Source organism: Ambystoma mexicanum, chromosome 9 (genome assembly GCF_040938575.1).
Source record: "Ambystoma mexicanum isolate Mex_15411 chromosome 9, UKY_AmexF1_1, whole genome shotgun sequence".
Classification (NCBI taxonomy): domain Eukaryota; kingdom Metazoa; phylum Chordata; class Amphibia; order Caudata; family Ambystomatidae; genus Ambystoma; species Ambystoma mexicanum.
In genome coordinates this window covers 742,249,080-742,273,700 of record NC_090931.1, presented here as the reverse complement: position 1 = coordinate 742,273,700, position 24,621 = coordinate 742,249,080, and the positions used below count along the sequence as shown (strand labels likewise).

The 24,621-nt window shown below is 49.8% G+C and overlaps 1 long non-coding RNA gene across 3 annotated transcripts in view; it reads right to left on the bottom strand.

Annotated features, from left to right (window-relative positions):
• Window positions 1-23,173, bottom strand: part of LOC138488572 (uncharacterized) — a 258,066-nt gene extending 234,893 nt beyond the window's left edge. For all 3 annotated transcript variants that reach the window (XR_011274684.1, XR_011274685.1, XR_011274683.1), the window contains exon 1: window positions 22,358-23,173. This is a non-coding gene — a long non-coding RNA (uncharacterized lncRNA). The remainder of the gene's footprint in view (window positions 1-22,357) is intronic.
• Window positions 23,174-24,621: the final 1,448 nt, after the last annotated feature.

The following is a 24,621-nucleotide window of genomic DNA, read 5'->3' as shown; positions in this document are numbered from 1 at the left end:
AAGCGTGGTGCGGAACCTCCCGATGACTGGTAGAGGTTTTCGACTGCCGTAGGCAAATAGTCGAGTGTCTGTGGATTTTAGCTCGGGTCGTGGAGCGAGGGTTCGGAAAACGGTGGTTGGCATGACGTTTACCGACGCCCCCGTGTCGATGGTCATTTGTATGTCCTGGCCTTGTATGTTGACCATGCATTTTCGTCGCCTGGCGGTTCTTTTCGACTGGGCTGGTCCTTGGTTTAGTGTCGATACTAAGTATACCTTTCGGCCCTTTCCTTCGTTCTCCGTGCCTGCTGTTTGTCGTAGGGCTGAGAGATCATCTCCTTCTTCTTCCGTCGAGGAGTTGACTACCGCTACCCTCCTCGCGCTGGCTTGTTTCTTTTTCTTCGATGACCCTTTCTCCTGGGATCCTTGTGGGGGCTGCAACGGCGTACTCATGGATCTGCACACTTTCGCGTAGTGATCCTTCCGGCCACATGCTCCACACGTGGTGCCTTGCGCCGGGCAATTTCGCCTTCCGTGCCTTTGGCCACCACACCATCCACATTCAGTTGGTCCTGGTGCTCGAGGCTGCCACCTGTTCTGGGTGTAACCGCTGCCATATTCGCTCCTCGTTGATTGTCTGTCCGAGATTTGAGCCACCAATGCTGTGGACAGTGACGGCTGGAGTTTTTGTAGGGTCACTTCCATGTTTGCGGCCCTGGAGTGGGCAAGCTCCCTTTGTCGGCCCAGTTCCAGGATGCGCTGTAGAGGGATACCCTTCTCACTGAGCACGAGACGCCTCAGCTTCTCCGAGTGAATTCCATTTATGATTTGCCTCCTAATCTCCCTTTCAGTGTTCGTAAACTCACACGACATGGCCAGCTTCCTCAGCCTCGTGTGGTAGGCGTCGAGGGTCTCGTCGGTGGCCTGGATGGTCGTGCAGAAGATGAAGGTTTCATAGTCTGGATTCAATTGCGGGAGAAAATGTGCTGTCAGAGCGTCCTTCGCGCTCTGGTATGCATCTTGGCCGTCGTCCACCTCCAGGGAGTTAAAGATGCGCAGCACCTCGTCGCCCACACTAAGGAGTAGATGAGCCTTCATTTTTATTGGATGACGTGACGTCCTTACATTCCATGGCCATCTCGAACTTCTGTAGCCATAGCTGCCATCTGGGCCCACTGGACGATGGGTCCGTGAATGGGTCGAATGGTTGGATCAACGTCGACGAACTTCCCTGCGTGCGAGGCGGTGGTGACGCCATGGACAGGTTTGCCGCCATTCTGGACGGTGTGGAAGGTCCAGGGGTAGATAGCCCAGTCGCCATGGTGATGCGTGCGCTCAGTCGCCGAGTGTCTACCTTTCAGGTTCGTGCGTGCCCTGTGGTGATGCAGCGTCCTACCGGCACATGTGCTCCGATGGATTGGTGCAGGAGACGACGTGCTGGTGGTGCCTGGGACGACACGTGAAAAAAAACTCTTTTTTTTTCTTCACCCTGCGAGGATGAGGTGTGGAAAAGGGGGATGAAAAGAGAAAAAAAAAATTTTTTTTTTTTTTTTTTGGGGTGGGGGTCACGTGGTCGTGAGGCCCCCACCGGGTGTCCAAAAATTTATACGGAGCGACCGTGTGGTCTCCGGAGCGCGTGGATGCTCGCTCACTTCCTCGTCGCCATTGTTATGTCCTGCGTTGTGCCGGAGGCCCAGCACGAGGGGCTGGCTCCGGTCCAAGAAGGCTGCATGGCCTGGGCGCGGCCTTGGCAGGGGAGCGCAAAGAAACACACACACACGCTGGCTCAGCTTCGCCCGGAACTGCCTCCCACTCAGGGGGCGGGGCTTTTATTAACATGCCCTACGTCACCGCGCTGCGGGACGTAGGGTGGATATAACACCCACCACATCAATGGAAAAAACCCAGCATTCGTTCATTCGTTCTTCTGTGTGGTACATTTTCTATCAAATAACCACAGAGAGAAAATTGACAATTGACAATCAAACACACACGCACACACACACTGGCAAATACACATTCAGATATTTATTAACAGACTATAACAGATCACTGTTACTAAAAGGTTTGCGAGCACATTTGTTTCACAAACTAACAAGAAACAACTTTAAGAACATGTGCTGAATCAACCAAGGCCCATTTACTGCCGTGATCCATTTAGTACAACTGTGAAAAAGCAGTGCAGTGAAAGCTTTTACCACAATTCCTTTTCAGCCACTTAATGGGTGACTCCAGTTGATGAATCTGATAAATATGAATGACCACACCAGCATCCAGCCGTGCTCATTAAGAGCCAGGACAGCGTTCATTTGCAAATGGGTTTCCCGGCATACCCGCTAAGGGGAAGGGTAGGGGTGTGGGGGGGCACGCGCAAGCGTTTCCCCAGGGGAGTTGTTGGGTGCTGCACAGACCAGCGAACTGGCCTGGAGACAGAGAGCCCATTTTCCTCAGATTAAATAGGTTTGGGATCAAGCAACGGTTGGTGGCGTTTTGCACGTCCAGTCGATGCTCCCATGCCTTCCCTGTTGGGTCGGGCTGTTAGGTCAGGGCTGTGCGGAGGGCGTCAGGCGAGGATTGTCTGGTCTGCTGGTGGGGGCAGACAGGTGGGGTCACTTAATAATTGTATACAAGAAATAATAAAAATATACAAGTTATAAAAGAGGAGAAGGTGTGGGTTAGGCAGTGGTTGTGTAAATAAACATCATTCCTGCTCGCCTACTCAGTCTCGGGGGGTCCGTGTGGTGTTCCAGGTCTCTCCTGGTAGCTGATTCTATGGCATGAAAAGGAGGCTCATATTATGCAAAACAAGCTTTACTACTGACACATAGCAACAAAAAAACCTTCTGTAAAATCAAAAACTTTTCTTTAAAACAGAAAAAACACAATGGGCCTCATTACGACCCAGGCGGGAAGTTACCGCCTGGGTCGTACCTTTACCACCATGGCGTAAACTACGTTTACGCCATGGTGGTTGGCGGACTTACCGCCCCATTCCGAGGTGAGTGGGGCGGTAAGTCCCCATTAACCCATTTACCCTTCCCCATTCCCATTTTTGCCCCATAGGGCATAATGGGAGTGGGGAAGGCGTTAATTACGCCACCGTAAATTACGGTGGCGTAATTAACAACAAGGTCCCTTAGCGCCATGGATTTTAACACCTGCTAAAAGCAGGTGTTAAAACCTCCAGGGCGCTAAGGGACCTCGGAATCAGGCGGTAAGGGTCGGCGCTGTTTACGCCGCCGTAAACCCCTTACCGCCTGGGTCCTAATGAGGCCCAATGTTTCATAAGCACATACAGTGCAGAAACCCACTCCCATAAATGTCCCTTCCTCTAAACACAACTCCTCTTTCTTTGCTGCTGACGCATGAGATAAGTCCTATTTGTTGCACGCTAGTCCTTACTTTCTGTAAGGTGTTATTTGATAAGTACTATCTGTGTTTCATTTGTATCTCTGTTCTTTAGAAGTAGCGTTCACTTGTTGGAACGTCGTGTGGGTGTTTCATTTATTGTTCCGGCCGCTCGGTGTGAGGCATTAGCTTCGCCTCAGATATGCCCAGGGTCGGCCCTCTCTCCTCCCCCTCCCCCTTGCTTGCCCTTCCCCTTCAGTGTTCTGGTGTGCGCCTGCTTGGCGACTTTCATTTTTTCGCTGCAGCGCTACATGCGCAAGCCCTTTCCCCTCCCTTTCATTTCGCCTGCTCGGCGCTGTGTTATTTTACACAGAGAGCGCTCGCCTGCTTGGGAGCAGCTCGAGTGTCTTACCGCTCTGTTACGCCTCCCGTATAGAGGTTTTTGTGACTAAAAGTGTTCACCTGCTTGGCGTTCATGACAAGTGACTGCCTCAGTCTGCCATATGTTTATAAAGTTAATTTTGCATTGCTCACGCATGTTTAAAGTATAAAGTGTTTGTGTTGGAGAACCTTGCCTACTTGGTTTCCGGGCTCAGCCTGGGCTGTTTCTTATATATATATATTTATATATATATATATATATGTTTTCCACAGACCTCAGGTGGAGCAATTGGGGGGTCTGCTTGGCCTCCTAGGTTGGTCATTGACAGTTTGTTTTAGGTGCTTGGTGTTTCCCATTATTAACAGACATGCAGTCAGCTAAAGGGGAGAGGGGGTCCCTTCAGTGGATGCCAGCACCCAGGTTAGGACTGCTTCTAAGACAACTGATAGGCCTATTGAGGAGTCTGGAGTTAGGGGGTCCCACCCCCGTCGGTCTCTAGGGCTATTAGGGATTCTATGTACTCTGCCCTATTGAATTTAAATTCCACTTTGGCCTCGGCATTTGATAGGTTAATCAATAAGATTGCCGACTTTCCTCTCAATTCTGATCAGGGTCCTTCTGCAGCACCCAGAAAGTGTACGGCCAAATCTAAACATTTGCAAGGGCAACTAAGCCCTGTTCAGAGTTCTCCCTCTTCTCCCGTTCCCCGGTTAGGACCTTGAAGCGTATGTTTGCAGAGGGTTTTAATCAGTCTTCGGCCCCAATTAGAGTTACCTCTACTCCTTTATCTTCCCCTGATTCTTCTGAGGATTCGGATTCCCTGCCTAAGTGGTGTAAAAGGAAGGTTTCATCTGTGGGGTTATCCCAGGAAACTGAGGGGCAATTGATGGATCACAGTGCGGTTCCTTTTTTTTTTGACCCCTCTCTCATCCAACACCCTAGATCAGTGTGATGGCGCCCTTCGGAGGCAGTTTCCTCGTTCCTCCATCATTGGATCACGAAGTCTCTTCCAAAGGAGTACAGGAATAAGTTAAGATCTGAATGTCCTCGCCCTGTCATTCCTGATAAGGTGGCTATGACCCCGGTGATTCATCAATCTATGGTGGCTTTCTTGTCCCAGAAGGGAAAGGACCCAAGAAAGGCGGTTGATGGGGCACTCCGGGGCTGTCAAGAAAAACTGTTGGACATGTTAGGACCCTTGACCCAGATCTTCGAATTGGCAGAGGAGGCCACTCTTAATGATTCACAGATTGATGTCCAGGCGCTCAGGGGATGGGTGCACCGTTCCTTTTGCCTGCTCGGCAATGCCAATACCAGCATATCTAGATATGGCTGAAGGGGAGGCTGGCCCCAAAGCCCAGGGGAATCTTTTTGGTGACAAGTTCATTAAGGCCCTTTCGGCATATGTCCATACCTTTACTGCACTGGACAAAGCCAGGGCAAACATTCAGGTCTTTGCACCTAGAGTTTTTGACAAGGCCGGACGAGGAAGCGCCCGCTCTTCTGGCCGTTCCTCTTCCAGGGGCCGCCCACAGCAGTATGCCTCCCGGGGGGCTCATCACTCTTCCTCTGCTCGAGGTTCCCAGACGTCCTTCTTCCCCCAGAGAGGAACGCAGTGGAGAGGTCGCAATGGCAGAGGTGCAAATAGAGCGATATCCGCTCCAGGTATTGTCTCGTCTCGTAAATGTTTCTTCCCACAGAGGTTTGGGGGGCAGGTTGACACGTTTTCTTCATCGGTGGGGGGCTCACCTCGGATCCTTGGGTGTTATAAACGGTTCAGGGTTTCCAGCTAGAATTCTACTCCCCACTCTGTCAGCTCTCTCCGCCTCCTACTCTTGTGTTCGATTAAGAGAAGCAGAAGCTGGTGGATGCAGAGATTCGAGATCTCATTTTGAAGGGTGCAGTGGTTCCAGCCACCTTTAGGGCCTCCCCACTCCTCAGCACGATTTTTCTGGTTCCAAAACCCAAAGAGGGCTTTTGCCCTGTGATAAATCTCAGAGCCCTGAACTCTTTTGTAGTTTACCATCATTTAAAAAATGGAGGGCATTCACCTTCTAAGGGACACCCTTCTTCCAGGGGATTGGATGGTCAATTTGGACCTCAAGGATGCTTACCTGATGCTTCCTGTTTTCCCCCACATCAGGTGTTCCTCCAGTTGTCTTGGGGAGGTCGACTTTGGCAGTTTGCCTCTCTTCCTTTTAGTCTGTCGTCAGCCCTGTGGTGTTTCACCAAGTTAATGAAGCCAGTGATGGCATTCGTCAGATCGGAAGGAATATGGAGTATAATTTATCTAGACAACATGCTTCTCCTGGCAAAGGATCTTCAGGTTCTGCAGAATCACTTGGATCTGACGATCTCTCTACTGCAAGACCTATTCTTTGTAATAAATGCCAAGAAGTCCATATTTTGTCCTACTAGTGTATCCAGTTTCTGGGCTTCAGTATAGATTCAAGGCATTGCATCCTCCTCCTTCCAGACAGCAGACTCTCCAGAATTCAGAAGGAAATTCGCTTTATCCTAAGGAAGGAGATTGTGTCTCTCCGTCAGTTAGCGAGGGTTGTGGGAATGTTGTCCACCTCCATTCAGGCTATCTTTCTGGCGCCGCTGCACTACAGAGTGCTTCAGCACCTCAAAGGAGGCATCTGCGCAAAAGTCTGTCATATTCTCAGATGGTAGTGCTGTATCCAGAAGCCAGGTTGGAGCTTCTATGGTGGCTCAAGCATATGGATGCCTAGAATGGCAAAGCGATCTTTGGGCCATCCCCAGATGTAGTCCTCGAGTCCGATGCCAGCAGAGCCGTTTGGGGGGCCAGGATAGATCAGACTTCCACTGGGGGGAAATGGTCCAGCCAAAAGAAATTACTTCATATAAATTGTCTGGAGTTACTGGCAGGTTCCTTTGGGTCAAGAGCCTTCTCAAGGACCAAGGGAACTGCTGTGTCCTCCTCCGGATGGACAATATTTCTGTGGTGCGGTATATCAATCACCTGTGGTGGACCTGCTGGAAGGCCCTAGCGGACTCAGCAAGGGAGTTTTGGCATTATTGCCTGGACAGGAACATTCTTTTGCAGGCAGAGTATCTGCCAGGAGCCAGCAATGTGGTGGCAGACTGGAATTCCCGTTACATTCAAGACAGGAGCGATTGGATGCTAAACAGGGAGGTTTTTGCCTTGATTCAGTTTCTTTGGGGTCCCATTCAGGTAGACCTTTTCGCTTCCCACCTCAACTGTCAGGTTCCTCGATTTTACAGTTGGAGGCCAGACACCCTGGCGTTGGCGACAGATGTTTTTCTCCAGGATTGGACAGGTCCTCTACCATATGCCTTTCCTCCATTCACCATGATATCCAGGGTCCTGGTGCAGTTGCGCAGGCAGTTCGCTACCCTGGTATTAGTGACCACGTTTTGGCCCTCTCAGGTGTGGTTTCCCGCTCCCCAGGTGTTGCCGGTAGATATTCCTTGTCTTCTCCCTCTCCACCCCACGCTCCTCACAGACCCGGTGGTTCTCCCGCGCGACCTGGTCCTTCAGGGGCATCTCTCCCTTATGGCATGGAAGATTTCAGCACTTCCTGGTGCTTCAGAAGCCTTTCACAGGACTCTATTAATGTCATCAAAGATTCCTGGGCATCCTCCACCAAGGTGGGTTATTCCTCAGCATAGGGCCGCTGGGTTAGCTGGTGTGTGGCTAGGCACCTCAATCCCATTTCTGCTCCTCCAGTAGACATAGTGAATTTCTTGGTTGAATTGTTCAAGGAGGGCAAAGCCTATAGGACAATTAATGGATTCAGGTCGGCGATATTGTCCGGCCATGTTTTGGTTAAAGGGGAACCAGTTGGAAGATGTTTCCTAGTGAGGAAAACACTTAAGTCCATCAGAGTTAAAGTTCCTCCTAAAGCCAGATATTCAGTCCTAGTGGGATGTTAATAACGTGCTGAATGTATTCATCTCTTGGCCTCATAATCAGGAATTATCTCTGCAACAACTTTTTTCAAAGCTAGCTATGCTTCTCTGTCTTGTTTCTATTAAGAGAGTTTCTGACATCAGAGCTCTTGGCGTTGACAACAAGGTTTTTTCTCCTCAAGGGGTGAATTTTTTTGTGACCAAGAGAACTAAATGCATGATTTCTTCTGTTTCTTATCCTGCGTTTCCTGAGAATGTTAAAGACAGAAGGGCTCCGCCCCCCCAGGTTCCTCTCAGCTGCTTATTTCCTACCGGAAGCTCTATAAGGCAGTGTCCTCAGCTACTTTGGCTAGATGGGTTAGGTGGGTTATGGAAGAAGCTGGGATTGACATCTCTTCTTTTGGGGCACACTCTGTAAGGGGAGTTGTGGCCTCAAAAGCGGCGTTCCTTGCGGGAGGTTTGGAGTAGATTTCAAAAGCAGCTGACTGGTCCAGGGAGTCTACTTTTAAAACATTCTATCATAAGAGGATTGATCATGTGGTATTTAATGTGATGTAAGGACTTTGAACTTGCATAATATGAGCCTCCTTGTCATGCCATAGAATACCTAATCCCCTGCACTATCGTGAGTGGGGGTTTAGATTCTATTAAAGACAAGAAGGTGAGTATTATCCCAACCACCCACCCAATACTAATATTTGTCTCATTTACAGTTTCGGGTTGAGGAGTGTGAAGGAGATGGTCTGGTGAAAGATCTCTGGAGTTCGTGCCTCAAGAAGTTGGCTGTGCTGTTCTTCAGTTGGAATGTTGGCCTTACTGTTTCGCTTGCTATGGCGTCAGATTGCAGCTTCAGAAGAGGAATTGTGTTTAGAGGAAGGGGCATTTATGGGGGTGGATCCTTCCTGATTGGCTACATGGGCTAGTTCTGAGCCCCATCTTGGACTGGGTTTGTACACTGTGTGTGCTTATGAAACATTGTGTTTTTTCTGTTTTCAAGAAAGGTTTTTGATTTTACAAAATTTGTCTTTGCTGCTATGTGTCAGTAGTAAAGATTGTTTTTCATACTTGCCTCCTTGTCTTTAATAGAATCTAAACCTCCACTCACGATAGTGTGGGGGATTAGGTAGTGCCCTCGGTATGGTTTATGGGGGACATCGGGCTGGAGGTGCATTCTCCCTCCAATGTGGTCCGCGTCAGGCTGGTAGGGGCAAGCGGTGGGATTTTCACAGCAGTGAGCATGACGTTGCCACCTGGAGAGTGAGGGGAAGGCCAAGTAGCCTGTGGCTTGCTACGTGTGAGCGAGACTGCGGTGTAGTTCACACCACTATGGGGCAGTGTGGTGAGCAGCCCTCACAGCCTGCTGTGCCAGCCTTGAAGAATTGAGAGCACCTATGGGGTGGGTCAAGGGGAGGGGATCCTGTTAAGAAGAAAAGAGGGAAAGAAAGGGAAAGGAGCAGCCGGCACAAGCAGATAAGAGTTAATTGGGGGATACTAGCTGCAAGGCCAACAGTGGGGTTTTTTGGGGGGTGTTTTAAAAAAAGGGGACATAATAATGGAAGCAGCACAAATATATAGATAATAAGAATAGCTGGGTCAGGCACAGAATACAGTGGGGACTTTGTTTTCGCAAGCCTAGTTGGGCTCCTCTGATGAAAGAGGCCAGGTCCTAGTGGGGGGCCAGGATGACCAGGGGATGCAGGGGTGCTCTGGGGGGGTGGTTTGAAGGAGCACAGTGAGGGGATAAAGTGTTAAAAATAAATAACAAAATAAATTAAACTAAGGAGGAATATAGAGGAGCCTTCGGGTGCAGAGCGGGCTGGAGGTTTTTGGTGGGGATCTGCAAAGGTGGGGTGGGGTCTCACTGCGGGGGTTGCTCCCAGGTATATATTAAGGGGCTAAGCTTGGAAGAGCATGGCGGGGGGTTTATTGGATGCTCAGGCCCTGCGTGAGGTGCTGAGCATTATTAGCACGGCATCCAAAGCCCAGCTAGCAGGGGCAGTGCAGGAGGTCACGGGGGATAAGGGGCCCAATGGTGGGAGATCCCAGTGCAGAGCGGTTCTGGATGGGGCCCTTGCAACAGTGGTGGCTTGTAGCTTGTCGGCAGGTAGAGGGTGGGATTGGGAAAAAGGGGCCAGGCGCAGCAGGATGGCTATGCCAAGGCCTAGGCAGTGATGGTCGGGAGAGCAGAGGAGAAGGGGTCCACACTTGGGGACTGTTCTCTGTATCCCTACAGTCCCACACCAGCACTTGACACCTGATGTCTGCACTTATCCTTGCACATGCCACCAGCTGGCCATACTTCTCTCATTGTTTTATTTATTCTTTTACACCATGTACTGCACTGTCCCCACCCCCTCCTACGCCATACTTTTCCTCTTCCCCCTTCTCCCACACTTGCGTGATCTGAACGACACCTGGCCTAGTAGGATTGTTGTCTCTGTCTTCCCTCTGTTTCCCCCTCCCTTGCCGCGTCGCGCCTTGAAGCACTTGTGTTAGGCGCGTTATAAATGTCATTTCATATCATATCATACATCAGGTGCGAGCCTGGGACGCAGATGCTGGTGGGGGTGTGAGCGAGAGGGGGGTTGGGGTGGAAGAGAGGGAGCGTGACGGTGGGGGAAGAAGGGGGAGGGCGTAGGGGTTTGGGGGAGTAGTGAAGATGGGCAAGGTAGAAAATGCCTGCAGAGGAGTGCAACGGGGAGGAGGCAGACCCTCTCCCCGGAGGAGGGCAGTGACAGGGGAAGGATATCTCAGGGGTAACATGCTCACCTTGGAAGCAAGACAACACAGAGCAATACAGGTTCGATCCCCGGGTCTGCGCTTAGAAACCTCTGGGTATTAAGCGCATTATAAATAACCTATCATATCATGTCTGAAGGTGCAGGACAGCCTCCCTACCTGACAGGGTTGAACATGGAGGGCACGGCACGGCCCCCGTTGCAGTGGATGAGGAGGAAGGAGAGGACTTAAGAGCAGTCTCTCCGGTGAGAAGAAGAGGGCAGTCTAGATGATGCGGTATCTAACACGACGGAACGCAGAGCAGAGGAGGGAACGCCTCGGCAGAGTAGCAGGAAGGGGTTGGTGTGGCCCTGCTGAGAAGATGACACAGGAGCATGGCCTGGACGCCCCATGCTGGCCCGAGGAGGATCTACCTGGCCCTAGCCGGTTTAAGCAACATGAATGGTATATGGCTGGGGAGGATGAAAAGGGTGAGGAGGATTGGTTGGTGTGAGGGGAGAGGGGCCAAGGGGAGTGGGTTGGAAGAGAAAGGGGACGATGTGTTGAGAGGTTTGAGGGGGAGGGCAGGGCTGGGAATATGGGGAGAATGCCAGGAAGATGGGCTGGAGACTCAGCTGATGATTTTTGTCCCTGCAGTAGGAGCACGCTGTGGAATCAATTGAGTATTAGCCGCATGGAGGACAGGATGACGCAGCTGCGTAAAGACAGGGTGGCAAAAGGTGAGCGGGGCAGGTAGTGGTCTGCGGCATGGGTTAGGTAGGGGGCTAGGTGGTGGGCACAAAAAGGGGGGTCAGGCACCTGGGGCCAGGAGGGAAGATGGGGGTGTGATGCGTGGACCTTGGTGAGAGCAGAAGGGAGAGGTGTAGTCTCAGTGGAAGTGCAGATGAAGAAGGTCCCTGATTCTGTGGCGTATGGGGTTTTGGAGGTGCCTACTGTAAGTACAGGGTAGAGCGCAGAGAAGGAGAAGAAGCTACCCTATATGGGTATTACAAAGCCATTGGGCACACATTTGATAGTGGCTACTAAGAAGAACATTTGGGCCAGAGAGTTTGTGGATATATTCAAGCTTTTACATAGGAAGTTAGAGCTAAAGAGGGGTCAAAGGAAGAGGAGCAGAAGCTGGCGGCAAGACGACGGGTACAGGTTACGATTGAAAATTGGATGTCAGCATTTATAATTTACGCTAGCATTTACTGTGAGAAGTACCCTGAGAGGTGTGCAGCTTTGTTAAAATACATGGATGTGATTAGGAAAGCGTTAAAAAGTGTCTGAGGACTTTCCTGGGTGAGGTACGATGAGGAGTTCAGGGCAAGGATGGGTGAGGACAAGCAGGCAGAGTGGGGGGAGATTGGCATGGACTTGTGGTTGCAGTGGATGGCGCCCACGCACCCAGCCCTGACACTTCATACAGCAAGCGGTTTACCTGTGACTTTCCGGCCCTTTCCTGGTCATCCCGCCCTCGATGAGGCGGGGGGAGGTGGCAGGGGACAGCCATCAGCTGCATGCTGGGCCTTTACTAAAGAGGGTTGCTCCAGGCAGGTGTGCAATTTCAGACATCAGTGCAGCATATGTGCAGGATGGCATCCCGTCACGCAATGTTTTGAGACAGGAGAGAGAGAGAGGGAGGGTGCATGGGACGGGGTGAGGGGTTGTGGGATAAGGCCTATACTCCAGTTAAGGTGGAGGTGTTGGAGGAATCTGTTTTTACCCATATACGGAAGGGGCCACGATTTTGGTTGCATGTTTCTGGAGGGTTTTAAGTTGGGGTACCAGGGGCCGAGGATGCCGTGGTGGGCAGAAAACCTGAAGTCGGCTCTGGAGAATCCAGAGGTGGTGAGGGTGAAGCTGCAGAAGGAGGTGGCTAAAGGTTGGGTGGTTGGGCCGTTTACGGATTTGCTGGGTGATTTGGTGGTGTCCCCTTTAGGGGCTGTGCCTAAAAAGGTTGACAGTGAGTTTAGGTTGATTCACCACTTGTCCTGGCCCGAGGGCATGTCCGTGAATGATTTCATTGCCCCTGAGGATTGCGGGGTGTCCTATGCATGTGTAGATCAGGCAGTGGGTTTGGTGAGGAAGAAAGAGTGCAGTGCTTTTATGGCCAAATGCGACATCAATTCAGTTTTTCGTTTGTTGCTGGTGCATCCAGAGGATTTTTGGTTGCTGGGGATGTAATTTGGTATATTTACGTGGACAAAGCATTGCCAATGGGCTGCACAGTGTCTTGTGCATTGTTTGAGCGTTTTAGCTATTTTCTACAGTGAGGTTTTACATACAGTTCTGGTTTTGGGGGAGTTTTGAACTATTTGGATGATTTCTTGTTCCTCAGTGGGACAGGCGAAGAGCAGAAGTGCCAGTGAATGCTGGAGGTTTTTAAGTTGTGAATGCTCGAGTTGGGAGTGCCATGGGTGGAGGATAAGACTAAGGGACCGGCGATGGTCCTGACTTTTCTGGTAATTGAGCTGGATTCAGTGGCCATGACCTCACACTTGCCGGACAACAAGGTGAACAGGTGGGTACATTTGCTGGAGAGGGCGGTAGCGGCGCATACGTTGATGCTGGTTGAAAGGCAGAGACAGGTAGGGGATCATAATTTTGCATGTCGCGTGGTGGCCCTGGGTCACATTTGTTGTAGAAATATGGCCCTTTCTATGGCAGGGGCAAAGTACCCATATCACAGGGTGATGGTTTCAGGGGCAGTCAGAAAGGATTGTAGGGTATGGCTGAGATTTCTGGAGGAATTCTATGGTGTGTCTATGTGGCTGCAAGGAGACTCAGTGGCTTGGGAGGTGCAAGTTGTTTCCGATATGGTAGGTGCTGGAGGTTTTGGGGTGTACTGGAGGGGCAGATGGTGTGCGGAGAGGTGGCCTGAGCAGTGGAAGAAGGGAGGGAGGAGCATAGCTTTACTGGAATTTTTCCCATTGCTAGTAGCGTTGGACTTGTGGGGCAGAAAGTGGGGGTATAACAAAGTGAATTTCAACGTGGATAACGAAGCAGTGGTCAACATTGCTAACAAGCAATCTGCCAGGGACCAGAGGGTGGCCAGGCTAATGAGGGAATTTGTGCTGAGGTGACTGAAATGGAATGTGGTGTTTAGGACGATGCAAATGCCGGGAAAAGGATAACGGTCTCGCTGATGCATTATATCATTTTCAGTGGCAGAGATTCCGTGGGCTGGCACCTCTGCAGAAGCAGAGGTGGAGGGGCACCGGATCCCAGAGGAACTGTGGCGGCTAGGAGATTGAGAGCCCTGCATTTAGTAGTGGGTGTTACGCTCACCTGGTATCCACGGAGGCACCACACACTACTAGATGGAGGTCTAAACGCTATCCCGGACCCCTCTCTGCTTGGTTATGTGCCACACATTGGGTAGCGCCTATAACAGGAGAATGCAGGGTTAAGATACTGGTTCTGTGATGGGTGGACTCCCACCTCCCTCTGGTCCAAATCGCCTCCCTTGGGGTTATTGCTCACCTTAGGTTTTGTGCGTTGAACTCTCCATCCTGCGTCTCTGTGCAGGGGCGCATGGTTGGTGCGGGCGTTCCGTGGACCTAGTTGCTTTACTGGTCCATGTGCCCTTATGTCGGGTCCAGACCGGCTGTGACTCCGACTCTGCTTGCTGTCTTCCAGGTGAGTTATAATGTCTTTTCCGTCTTTATTCTGTCTCTTTCTTTCCCTCCTTTATTCTCTGTCTTCTCTGCGTCTTGCTCCACTACGTTGTTCCCTAACAATGTCTCTTTTTCTTTTCACAGGGAAAGGTGAGTTATTGATGCGCGGAGCGCTGCACTGTTTATTGGTGTTAATTGCTGACCTGAGTTCTCTTCTCTTCTTTGTACAGGTTGCGGTGATGTTCCGGAGTGATGAGCGATCGAAGCGCTGCTTGCCCAGGTAAGTGCTTTGTTAATGCTGACCTTGTTCCTTCTTCCTTGCAGGTTGTGGTGAAACCCGGAGATGGGCGAGGTAAGAGAAGCGCAGGGTGCTGCCAGGACTCGCTGCTTGCCCAGGTAAGAATTGATATTAATGCTGTCCTTGTTTCTTTACCTTTGCAGGTTGCGGCGAACTCCGGAGATGGGCGAGGTAAGCAAAGCGCAGGATCGATTCAAGGCCGGTTACTTCACAGGTAAGTGTTCTTGCTCGCTAATGCTGTTCTTGTTCTTCCAGGTTATTAATGGAATCCGGATCTAGGGCTACAGGATCGGGCCAACGGAGAAGCAGATGAGCAGGAGCTGGACACGGTGAGCGTTACGCTGCAGGAGTGCAGAATAACACGAAGTGTGTTCTGCTGTTTGGGTGTGGTTTAAATAGCCCAGGTAAAGTAGTTCCAGGCCACATAGTTCCAGGCCCAGCCACACCCACAACACTAGACGGCATGGCTTGGTTCTAAAGGACTGAGCTGTGTAATAGGCCTCCATGTTGGATTAAGGTCCAAAACTGGTATTGCTTTATTCCTAAGGCGCCAGGACTGACTCCATGTATGTTTCTGATGGAGTTTTAAGGCCCTTGTGGCCGGTGTGAAGGGCTTTAGCCCCACTGCTGCCAGGGGGCTGTTATACCTGAGGGGGTCAGGGGCATTGGCTCGTGACAGCGTGTTCACTGGCCCCAGCACCACAGGCTGCATACAGGAGAGCAAGGTTGGAGTTTCTGAAGGGGGGAGCGTGCAGTTGGAAGGGGTTGGAGGATGCGGACGAGAGAAGGAGGGAGGATGTGATAAATTTAATATTGAGCTATGTGGGTAAAGGATGGTCCAGGGCACAGATAGTGGGGAATCTGGCGTGCATTGTTTTTTATGGGAAGTATTTCTGGGATTTTCAGCCTAGTGCAGGGGAAATGGTACGTAGGATGTTGGAAGGATGGGGAAGGGAAAAGGAGAAACAGACGGACAGCAGGTGGCCGTTGTCAGCAGTCCTGTTAAGTAGGTTGTCCCAGCATCTGGAGGGCATATACTGGTCGCCATAGGGAAGAGGCATGTTTTCAGTGTGTTTTATGTGGTTGTTCTTTGGGGCATTTTGGGTTTCAAAGTTGGTACTGAAGGGGCGAGGGGATCGAGGTCTGATGTGGAGGGATGTCTGCCTGTCGGAGGACAGCGTTGTTATTCAAATTATTTGTAAATCAAAGACGGATCAGTTGGGCAGGGGTTTTTGGGTGCATTTGGATCGAATTAGTAGGGTGTTGTGTCTGGTGAGAGTGAGACTACTATGGCGGGAGAAATGTAAAGGAAGGGAGGGTTTGGGTTTCCAGAACGAAAACGGGCAGGGGGTGATGACTGTTCAGGTTTTGGGGGTGTTGAGGAGGGCTCTGTTGGCAGTGGGCAAGAAGGCAGAGGATTTTGGGCCTCATTCGTTCAGGATGGGGCGGCGTCCGAAGGGAGCAGGCTGGGGTTGTCCGAAGATAAGATGAAGAGCCTGGGGCACTGGAGATCGTCAACATATAAGGGGTACATCAGCGATCTGGGAAAAGGGAGCTCTTAGAGAACAAAGGGTTGTGATAGGGGGATCATCAACTGGAGGCTTCTTTGTCCTTTTATTTTTCAGATTTGGTGGAGTGGTGAACTGCCTCAGATATGGATATGCGGACACTCCATAGTGAAATGGGCTGGTAAAGATGCGGTAAAAAGGGTTTTTGGTACGCAGTTGGGGTGTAGTTACGATATGGCTTTGTTGAGATGGTCGGGGTAGGTGGGGGCTCAGGTGGGACCAACTGTTGCCTATGCTGGCAGGTATGAAGGAGCGTCACAGGGTGCCGGCGACCTTGGTGTTAAATGCATAGGAGAAAGATCTGGTTAGGGAGACAGGTGTGGTGTGTTGAAGAAGATGAAGAGGGCCGTAGTTGGTTGAGGGAGATCTGGCCAAGGGTTGTTTTGGTTTGGAACAAGTTGATGCCCAGGAGGATATAGAGGGGAACTGTGAAGGAGGGGGTATTAGAACGGATGAGGAAGAAGATTAATAGGGAGATGTAGAAGTTCTGCAGGTCCCAGGGGTGCACACGCTCGTGTATCCAAAGATCAAATATGAGGTTTTTCATTTGTTTCTGGAGGATGGAGTTCATTTGGCACTTATGGGCAACCAGTACTTTTTAGTGGGTGTTAGGTTAGCGGTGGAAGATATCATAAAAGGGTGGAGGTAGGAGGTATTGGGGGTTGAGGGGTGGGGCAGAAAAAACACCCCAGGGGAAGGTTTTTCTGGTGCCGGGGAAAGGACCCTTTGGAGGATGGTTGAGGGAAAAAAAAAGGGGTAGTTGCATGGTAAAGGAGGGGGGTGGCGCTGTTTGCATGAACAGGCTAGCCCGGGGGTATCAAGAGGGAGAAGAGGTATTGAAGAAGGAGGGGCATGGCCTTGGGGAGAAGATGGGGGGAGAAACTGGGAATGAAGTTTGAAAGGAATAAACGGGCAGGGGAGGGAGCAAGGGGCAAGAAGTTATTAATTGTTTCATTGTTTGATTAATGAAATGTTTTGGTGATTGAAATTTGATCTGTAGTCTGTAAGGCCAGTGAGCCAGGTTAGCGTGTATTTGTAAACTGTGCCCTGTCACATAAAAGCAACCTTTTCCACTTCAAGCGAGTCTGGTATTTTTTGTGCAGTGAGCCCAAAGGGGAACCTTGGGAGGCACGCGCAAGCGTTTCCCCCAGGGAGTGTTTGCAAGCTGGCCTGAGGACAGAGTGCCCCTTTAATTGGCGTACATAGGGCAATGAAGGTTCAGGAGCAAGCAACGGTTGGTGGCGTTTTACACGTCCCCCACCATCCCGCACTGTAATTTGGTCTCGCAAAGGAAGGTCTTGGGTCGAGGAGTTTTTTTATGTCTCCTCCCTCCTCCCCACCCCCCTTTATTTTTGTTTTTTTTGGAAGATGTTGAAGGATGTGGGGTGCCCTTCTTTGTGGGGGGATGGTGGCGTCGGTGTGACAGGCCAAGGCAGTTAGAGTTGGGCAATGTTTCTGTTAACTGATTCAAGTTGTTGCTGATGTGGCAGGTCAGCCTGGCTGTGGGCGATAGAGTAGGGCAGAGGAAGATTGGTGTTGAGGAGAGAATGGTGGTGGGAGGTTGATTAGGTCCAAGGGGTTGCCGGGGACAGGGTCATTTGGAGGATGGTTGAGGGAAGAAAAAAAGGGTAGTAGTGCGCTAAAGGAGAGGGGTGGCACTGTTTGCACGAACAGGCTAGCCCGTGGGGTATCAAGAGGGGGAAGAGGTATTGAAGAAGGAGGGGAGGGAGAAAGGGGCAGGAAGTGATGAATTGTTTTATTCTTGAATTAATAAAAGGTTTTGGGGATTGTTATTTGATCTAGTCTGTAAGGCCATGGAGCCAGGTTAGCGTGTATTGGTCACATTAAAGCAACCTTTTCCACTTCAAGCGAGTCTGGGATTTTTTGTGCAGTGAGCACAAAGGTTTTGAGATGGGGAATCGTGAAGATAGAGATGCGTGTGTGAAATCTAGGGCCGGGCCAACATCAATGCATCTGTTAATTACATAATTCTGCCCTGTTGTTAGTGGATGTGAACTTATAGCGGCTTATCTTTAGGCTCAAGTGGATCACATGCAGGCCCTGTCCTGGCTCCTTGTAAATCTAATCTAACCTCCCTAATCCAGCCATGCCTGCAATCTGTAGACCCCCCAGCCAGTATACCTCTGGTGTCTGTTGCTCCCCCACATGCTTTACCCGTTCTTTACTTTCCTGTACTCCCTACTGCACCTCTTTTCCCAGGATCAGTATATGTGTCTGCATGTTCCAACAGTTAAATACTGTGTACGGTGTGTCATTTGAGATCATTTTAAGTCAATGCTCTAATGGGGAGTGCTTTCAAGCTATGTTTTGCCTAGCTCTGAGATAGCCAGAGTACGAAACACAATGAGTTAGGGTTGGTTCCGAACAATGGAGATACGCCCCACTGATACAAAGTACATAGGCGCATCTGCCTTAAACCGTTCAATTCCATCCACAGTCTCTCGGAGAGGTTCTGCTCTCCCGCTTGACCACAGTATGTGATCTATTCCACTGGCCTTCTGCAGGCCTGAGTTACCAGGTCAGAGAATGTTAGACAGGGGCTAAACTCTGATATTCCACGCTACACATAATCCAGTGCTTCATTTGTGGGGATGTTTGCCAGGACGCTATCACGTAATGTGCATCCATGATAAAGCAGTCATGATATGTCTTATTAGTGGCTAGACTCGCATTTTGCTACATCAAGTCTAGTCATCTCTTAATACGCATGTCATTTCTACAGGGCATCTATAATAAAGTAAGCATAAGTGTTATTACCTGTCTAAACTGGCATTTGAATGCAGCCAGTCTAGTAATTTCTTACTGCGTCATGGCATATTTTTCTGGGCATCTATAATGAATAAGTGGTATTAGCTATCTAGACAGGCATTCGTGTTCAGCCAGTCTATTAATTTCTTACTGTGGCATGACATTTTTCCAGGGCATCTATATAAAGTAAGTATGATAAATGCTATTACCTGTCTAGACTGACATGTGGGTGCAGCCAGTCTAACCATTTCATACTGCGTCAAGGCATATTTTTCTGGGTATCTATAATGAAGTAAGCATCATAAGTGTTAGTAAGTGTCTAGACTAGCATTTTGCAGCAGCTAGACTAGCCATTTCCTACTGTGGCTTGACATTTGTACTGGCATCTCTGATAAAGCAATCAGATAGGTGTAATTAGCTGGCTAGATTGGCATTTGAGTGCAGCCAGTCCTTACTGTGACATTGTATATTTTTCTGGGCAGCTATGATAAAGTAACCATGATAAGTGTTATTAGGTGGTTAGATTGGCATTTTGGTGTTGCCAGTCATATGTCTTACTGTGGGAACCTAACACCAAGACTAGACATGCTTCCTATTCTCTGAGAGCCAGAGATCTAGATAAAATTGCTGGCATTGAAATCTCTGGGTCCGTTGACTCTATTGACCCTACAGCCTGTGAGGAATTTTTCACTATGGGATTCTCGGTTTTGAGCGCTATATGTAACAAAATAGCTCCACAAAAATCGAAAGGCAAGAAGGTCTCTCAACCTTGGTTCTCAGCCAACCTACAAGAATTGCGTAAGCTAGTTCATAGGACTAGCCAGACTTGGTTTAAAAAGCCCACTTCAGAAAATCAAATCAAAGCTAAAAATGCCCTGTTGGGATATAAACTGGCCATCTTTTCGGCTAAGAAAGATTTTCTGGGGAAAAAACTGCAGTCCGCTAGCAATTAACCTAGAGAACTGTTCTCTATTATATCCAGGTTTTGTAATCTAGACTGCAAAAATTCAGTGCCTGACTTCACCGAAGCACGAGCTAATCTGTTCAATTCTTTCTTCACAGATAAGATTGAACGAATAAACATAGACATGTAAAAAAGCATGGTAGGAAAAGAAACAGTAGAGGCATACAAGACAAACATCAGTCGTATAGAATAGGGGCGACCTTCACCCAAAAGAAAGGCGATGAGGAACAAATTGTTGCTTTTGCGTCCAAAGCACTCTCGCAAGCGCAGAGGAAGTACTCCACCATAGAAAAGAAGATGTTGGCATGTGTGTGGGCTGTGGATTACTTTCGCATATACATCTGTGGCACAATGTTTTTGATAGTTACCAACCACAAACCTCTAGAGCACCTACTGAGCCTGAGAGGGACCCGGAAATCAACACCCCACCTTGCTTGCATCGCAGCAAAGCTGCAAGAATACATGTATGAAATACAGCACATTGCGGGTTGGAAAAATGCCCAGGCGGACTGTATGTCCAGACTGCGAATGCGCAAAGCCACAGAGACCAGCTTTCTACAGGATGAATGTGTGTTTGCATCACTCACTGACTTGAGGAGTAGGGAATTCCTCGAAATGAGCGAAGGGCACTGGAAAGAAGAAGCAGCCAAGGATGTCAACACAACAAAAATCACGGAATGGGTCAGGAAAGGGTGGCCCGATGAGAAGTCCATTCCAGAAGGTTTGCTTCTTTATTGGAAAGTGGCAGATGAAATCTTCGAATGTGAGGGGATGCTCATGAGATGCAACCAAGTATTCCCACCCACAGCAATAAGAAGAACCATAATATGCAGGGCTCACGCCGATTATCTCAGAAACAACATGACAAAAAAGAGCGTGAGAGAAGCATATTGGTGGACAGGAATGAACTCAAAAATAGAGACAATGACAGAGGGGTGTCACCAATGCGTGAATAGTGACAAGCGTCTTAAAGTAAGACAAGTGCCACTACACCCTACAAAAGTGCCAGAAGGAGTGGGGCAAAAATTGGGCATGGACTTCATAGGCCCGCTACAGCTAATGGAACATGAACACAAGTATGGCATAGTGTCAGTGGACAACTTATCCAAATGGGTAGAAGTTGACTTTGTATCCATCATAACCACAACTACAGTGATTCAGTTCCTCAAGAACATTTTTCAAAGAGAAGTGTTGCCTGGAGAACTGGTCACCAACAACGGAGTCAACTGGTATCGAGAGAAATTGAAAAGTTTATGAACGAGAACAACATCCAGCAAATCAAGGCTGCCTTATATTCCTCACAAGCAAAGGGGTTGGTGGAACGCACCAACAGGTTCATTAAGGGAGACTTGCAGTTAGCCACCGCAGCAGGTCTCGATCCGCTCAGCACAGTCAAGGAAGCAGTAGCTGCTCATCACCTTACCCCCAATGGGGTCAGAAACATATCTTTGTTCCATCTCCTAATGGGGGCACAGGGCAGCGTCCACACCGGTCCCGCCATGGCTGGCAAATGTAAGAGAGGATCAGAAAGTGGACATGGAAGAATTGGTGTGGCGAGTGAAGAAAAGCAAAGAAAACATTAAGAGATATAGTGACGAAAGAAGAAAGCCATAACAAAGCACGGTCTGAGGAGGGGATTTCATAAAGATTAAAATGCTACATAGAGATCCCGTTACTAGGTCCAAGTTCAGCAGACCATTGAGGGTAGTACAGCGAGGGACAAACCATGTACGCACCCAAGACGGAAAGCGATGGAACTTGGAGAGGGTGGCACTATACGAAAGGGGGGCAGGAGAAGCACCGAGCCCTGCAACACAAGAGCAGAGAAATCAAGAGGAGAGCTCTGCCAAGGAGAACCCAACGAGAGAACAACCTAAACATGAAGAGGAGCAGGACGAGGGGACACCATCGCAAGGGGGAGCTAGTCCCAGGAGGAGTGCAGTGGGACAAGAGAGAACCAGTGAAAAAAGTGTAACACTGCAAGAAGAGAATGCAGAGAGCAGTAGACCACAGAGAGAAAGAAGAAGGCCAGGAAGGTACACCGACTAGGTAACGGGTAAAGCAAGTTGTCCAACTAAAGGGGGTATGGAGAGTACAAAGTCTCACGAGAAGTCAATGCGAGGTGTGAAGCGGGCTTCCCACTTCTGACATCATGGGCCCGGCGAGCCAGGAGAAGGAAGGCAGCCCAATGCTCTTTCAGCTCCTTTGCTATGGGCCCACTCCATTACCAGACATGCAGGGGACGATAGCAAAGGTTGCATATGTATATAGTTTATGAACTTCAAGCTCTAGTGTTATACTTAATGCGGTAAAGCTTGTGCTGTGTGTGCATATTGGATAAACAAGCACTAACACAACCTCCTGCCTGCCAGTGAGCCTTCTCCAGACCACAACAAAGGCTAAATAAAGATAAAAGATCTTTTCACTGTGTGCAGCCCGCTGTCTACATTATTGCATTTCATTCAGTTTATCCAATGTACACCTTTTGACAGCGCATTAGCAACATATATAAAAGGTCAAGATTGCGGCCCTCCTAGACATGGTTCTCAAACCGCAACTCAATAGAGAACAGCAGACAGCACACTCACCAATGTAAAAAGAGGATAAGTATACAAATTTAAATAAGGACTAGACATACAAATATGCATGTTATGGCTCGACAATGCGGCTGCTTTTACTGTCCCTTTAAAGTATGTGGCATGTTCGAAGAGAAACTTTAAACATGATGGCCCTTGCAGGACAAACACACCCGGAACTAACCAGATCCCTTCTGTTGCGTGTAAAATACCTGTAAAAAAAAAGTCCACTCACATCAGGAGCTATTGATGGTTGTAGGGCAGTACACCAGCAAATCGGACCAGTACACCAGTCTATCGGACCAGCAAACCAGCAAATCGGACCAGCAAACCAGCAAATCGGACCAGTACACCAGCCAATAGGACCAGTAAACCAGCAAATCGGACCAGTACACCAGAAAATCGTTACCTTGGGCAGAAATACCAGCAACAGATCCGCGGGGCATCTACACCAGTCGGAGATGCCAGGCCCAGGTGCAAAAGCTGACAGATCCCTGGCGTGTACACCCGCAACAGATCAGTATGCCAGGTATAGCAGCACACAGGCGCCTGGCCAGTTAAATCAGGAAACACATCGCTAAGGTAGGGGTACTGACAGCAATGCAATTAAGGCGAACCCACAAGAGATCCCTGAAACAGTTCCACCACAAACAGGGTCCTGGCAAGGTACAGGTGCAACAGCAGGTCACTGGGGCTTGTACCCTAGTAAGCCCGGTGGCTCACGTTGGACAACAACAGATCCTTGGGGCAGGAAAAGCAGGAGCAGGTCCCTGGGGCAGGTTTACCAGGAGCAGGTCAGTAGCAGCAACAGATCTAGTATACGGGCATCCATGGGCGGCCACGGCAGCAGCTGTGGTCAGCAGCACTGTCCCTGCAGTTCTTTAGTTCCCGCGTGTCAGGAGCGGCAGCGCGGGGATGAGCTGCGTGCACAGAACGCAGATGCACGCATGGCTGCCCCTCCGCCCCCCACTTCCTTCTCATTAACTCCAGCGGTGGGCAGCCTTGTTCTGCATTCTCGCAGCAGGCTCCTCTGCCCACTTCTCGGGCTCGGCTGGCTTACCTTTGTTGAGTTGTGGGAGTGCCCGCCTGGCGCCCTCTGCCGGGTGGCCGTTGAAGCAGGGCGTCCCCTGGCTGGCCCAGCACAGCACCCCGTGCCAGTCTGGGGTCTAGAGGACGAGGCGTCCTTCCGCTGCTCTCAGCTGGAAACACTCACACTGGCACCTCCCGGCTGCAGCCCCGCTGCTGCTGCTCAAACGGGCTCCCCGCTGCCCCTGCGGCTTGGCAGAAGAGTTACAAAGCACGGACCAATGAGCCACCTTACAAAACTGAAAAGAACCACTGCCCGACGCATGTACATGCGCATATCTATCTTTTTCTGTATGTGTATGTACACACTAACACATCGAGTTGTATACTATACATCACACCTCTCTCTCTCTCTCTCTCACTCCTCCGTCTCTCAGTGGCGTCGCTACCCCCCCCCCCCCTGAAACCCTGTGCTCCTCCTTGTGCCCCCCTATCTAAGACGAGCATAGACCATGTTCTCCCCCTACTTTATCTGTGCCCCCCTACTTTTGTCTTTGGCCCCCTCTGTGCCCCTCCTAAATTTGATTCCTGGCGACTCCACTGCTGCCTCTCCCTCTCTCCCTCCTAAAAACCATTGGCTTGTCTGCCCGTATAACGGTGGACTTACGTTGCGGTATGAAACAAAACGACATCGTGTGGGCATACATCGCCATCTTGTGGCCCAAACGGCTAGGGTGTGTGTGTGTGTGTGAGCATTGACATTCAGTGCAGCAAAGTGTGGACCTGGTTTCATGCGGCACACACTTGCTTAGCTGTAGCTTGGCCTCTCGGATTCATTAACGCCCACTTAATATTGGCCAAACGCTCAGCGAATGAATGGTGCTGGTCTAGAAACCTGTGCGCCAGCACGCACCCTCTCATGCTTCCAACTAAATGCGCAGCGTTTAGATACAATTGACACCTGGGCAAATGATAGACCATTTTTACCAGGGCTAACAATTGAGGGAGTGCCTTAGCACTAGTGCTGCTGCTTGTGTCATTGGGAACTGGCCAAGGAGGCTTTGTCTGAATCTATATTAACATATACATTTTTGTATTAGGCCTGCTGCGTGATTTGGCTATGAAGTCCTTTCTTTCCCCTTGGAAACGTGACCATGATCTTTTTTTGCCTAAATGGAAATTCAGAAGAGTTGAAAAATCTGTCTGTGTGCTCACTGTTCTTGCCGTGGCGAACCCTCGTATCCAATAGGGTGATTTCTAGGTTTGAAGCAGGACTTATTTGCTCCATTCCCTATAACGTTGGCAGGAACACTGGGCACACATCTTGCTGTAGTATAGATTGAGGAAACTCGTCTGTGCGCTATTTTTGTTCTACACATGCAGCAAAACTGCCACTTAGTGTATTGGCTCAAATGTTGGCATCCACCCAAATGCAAGCTAAACTGCCCCAACATGTTTACACGCCCGTGTCAG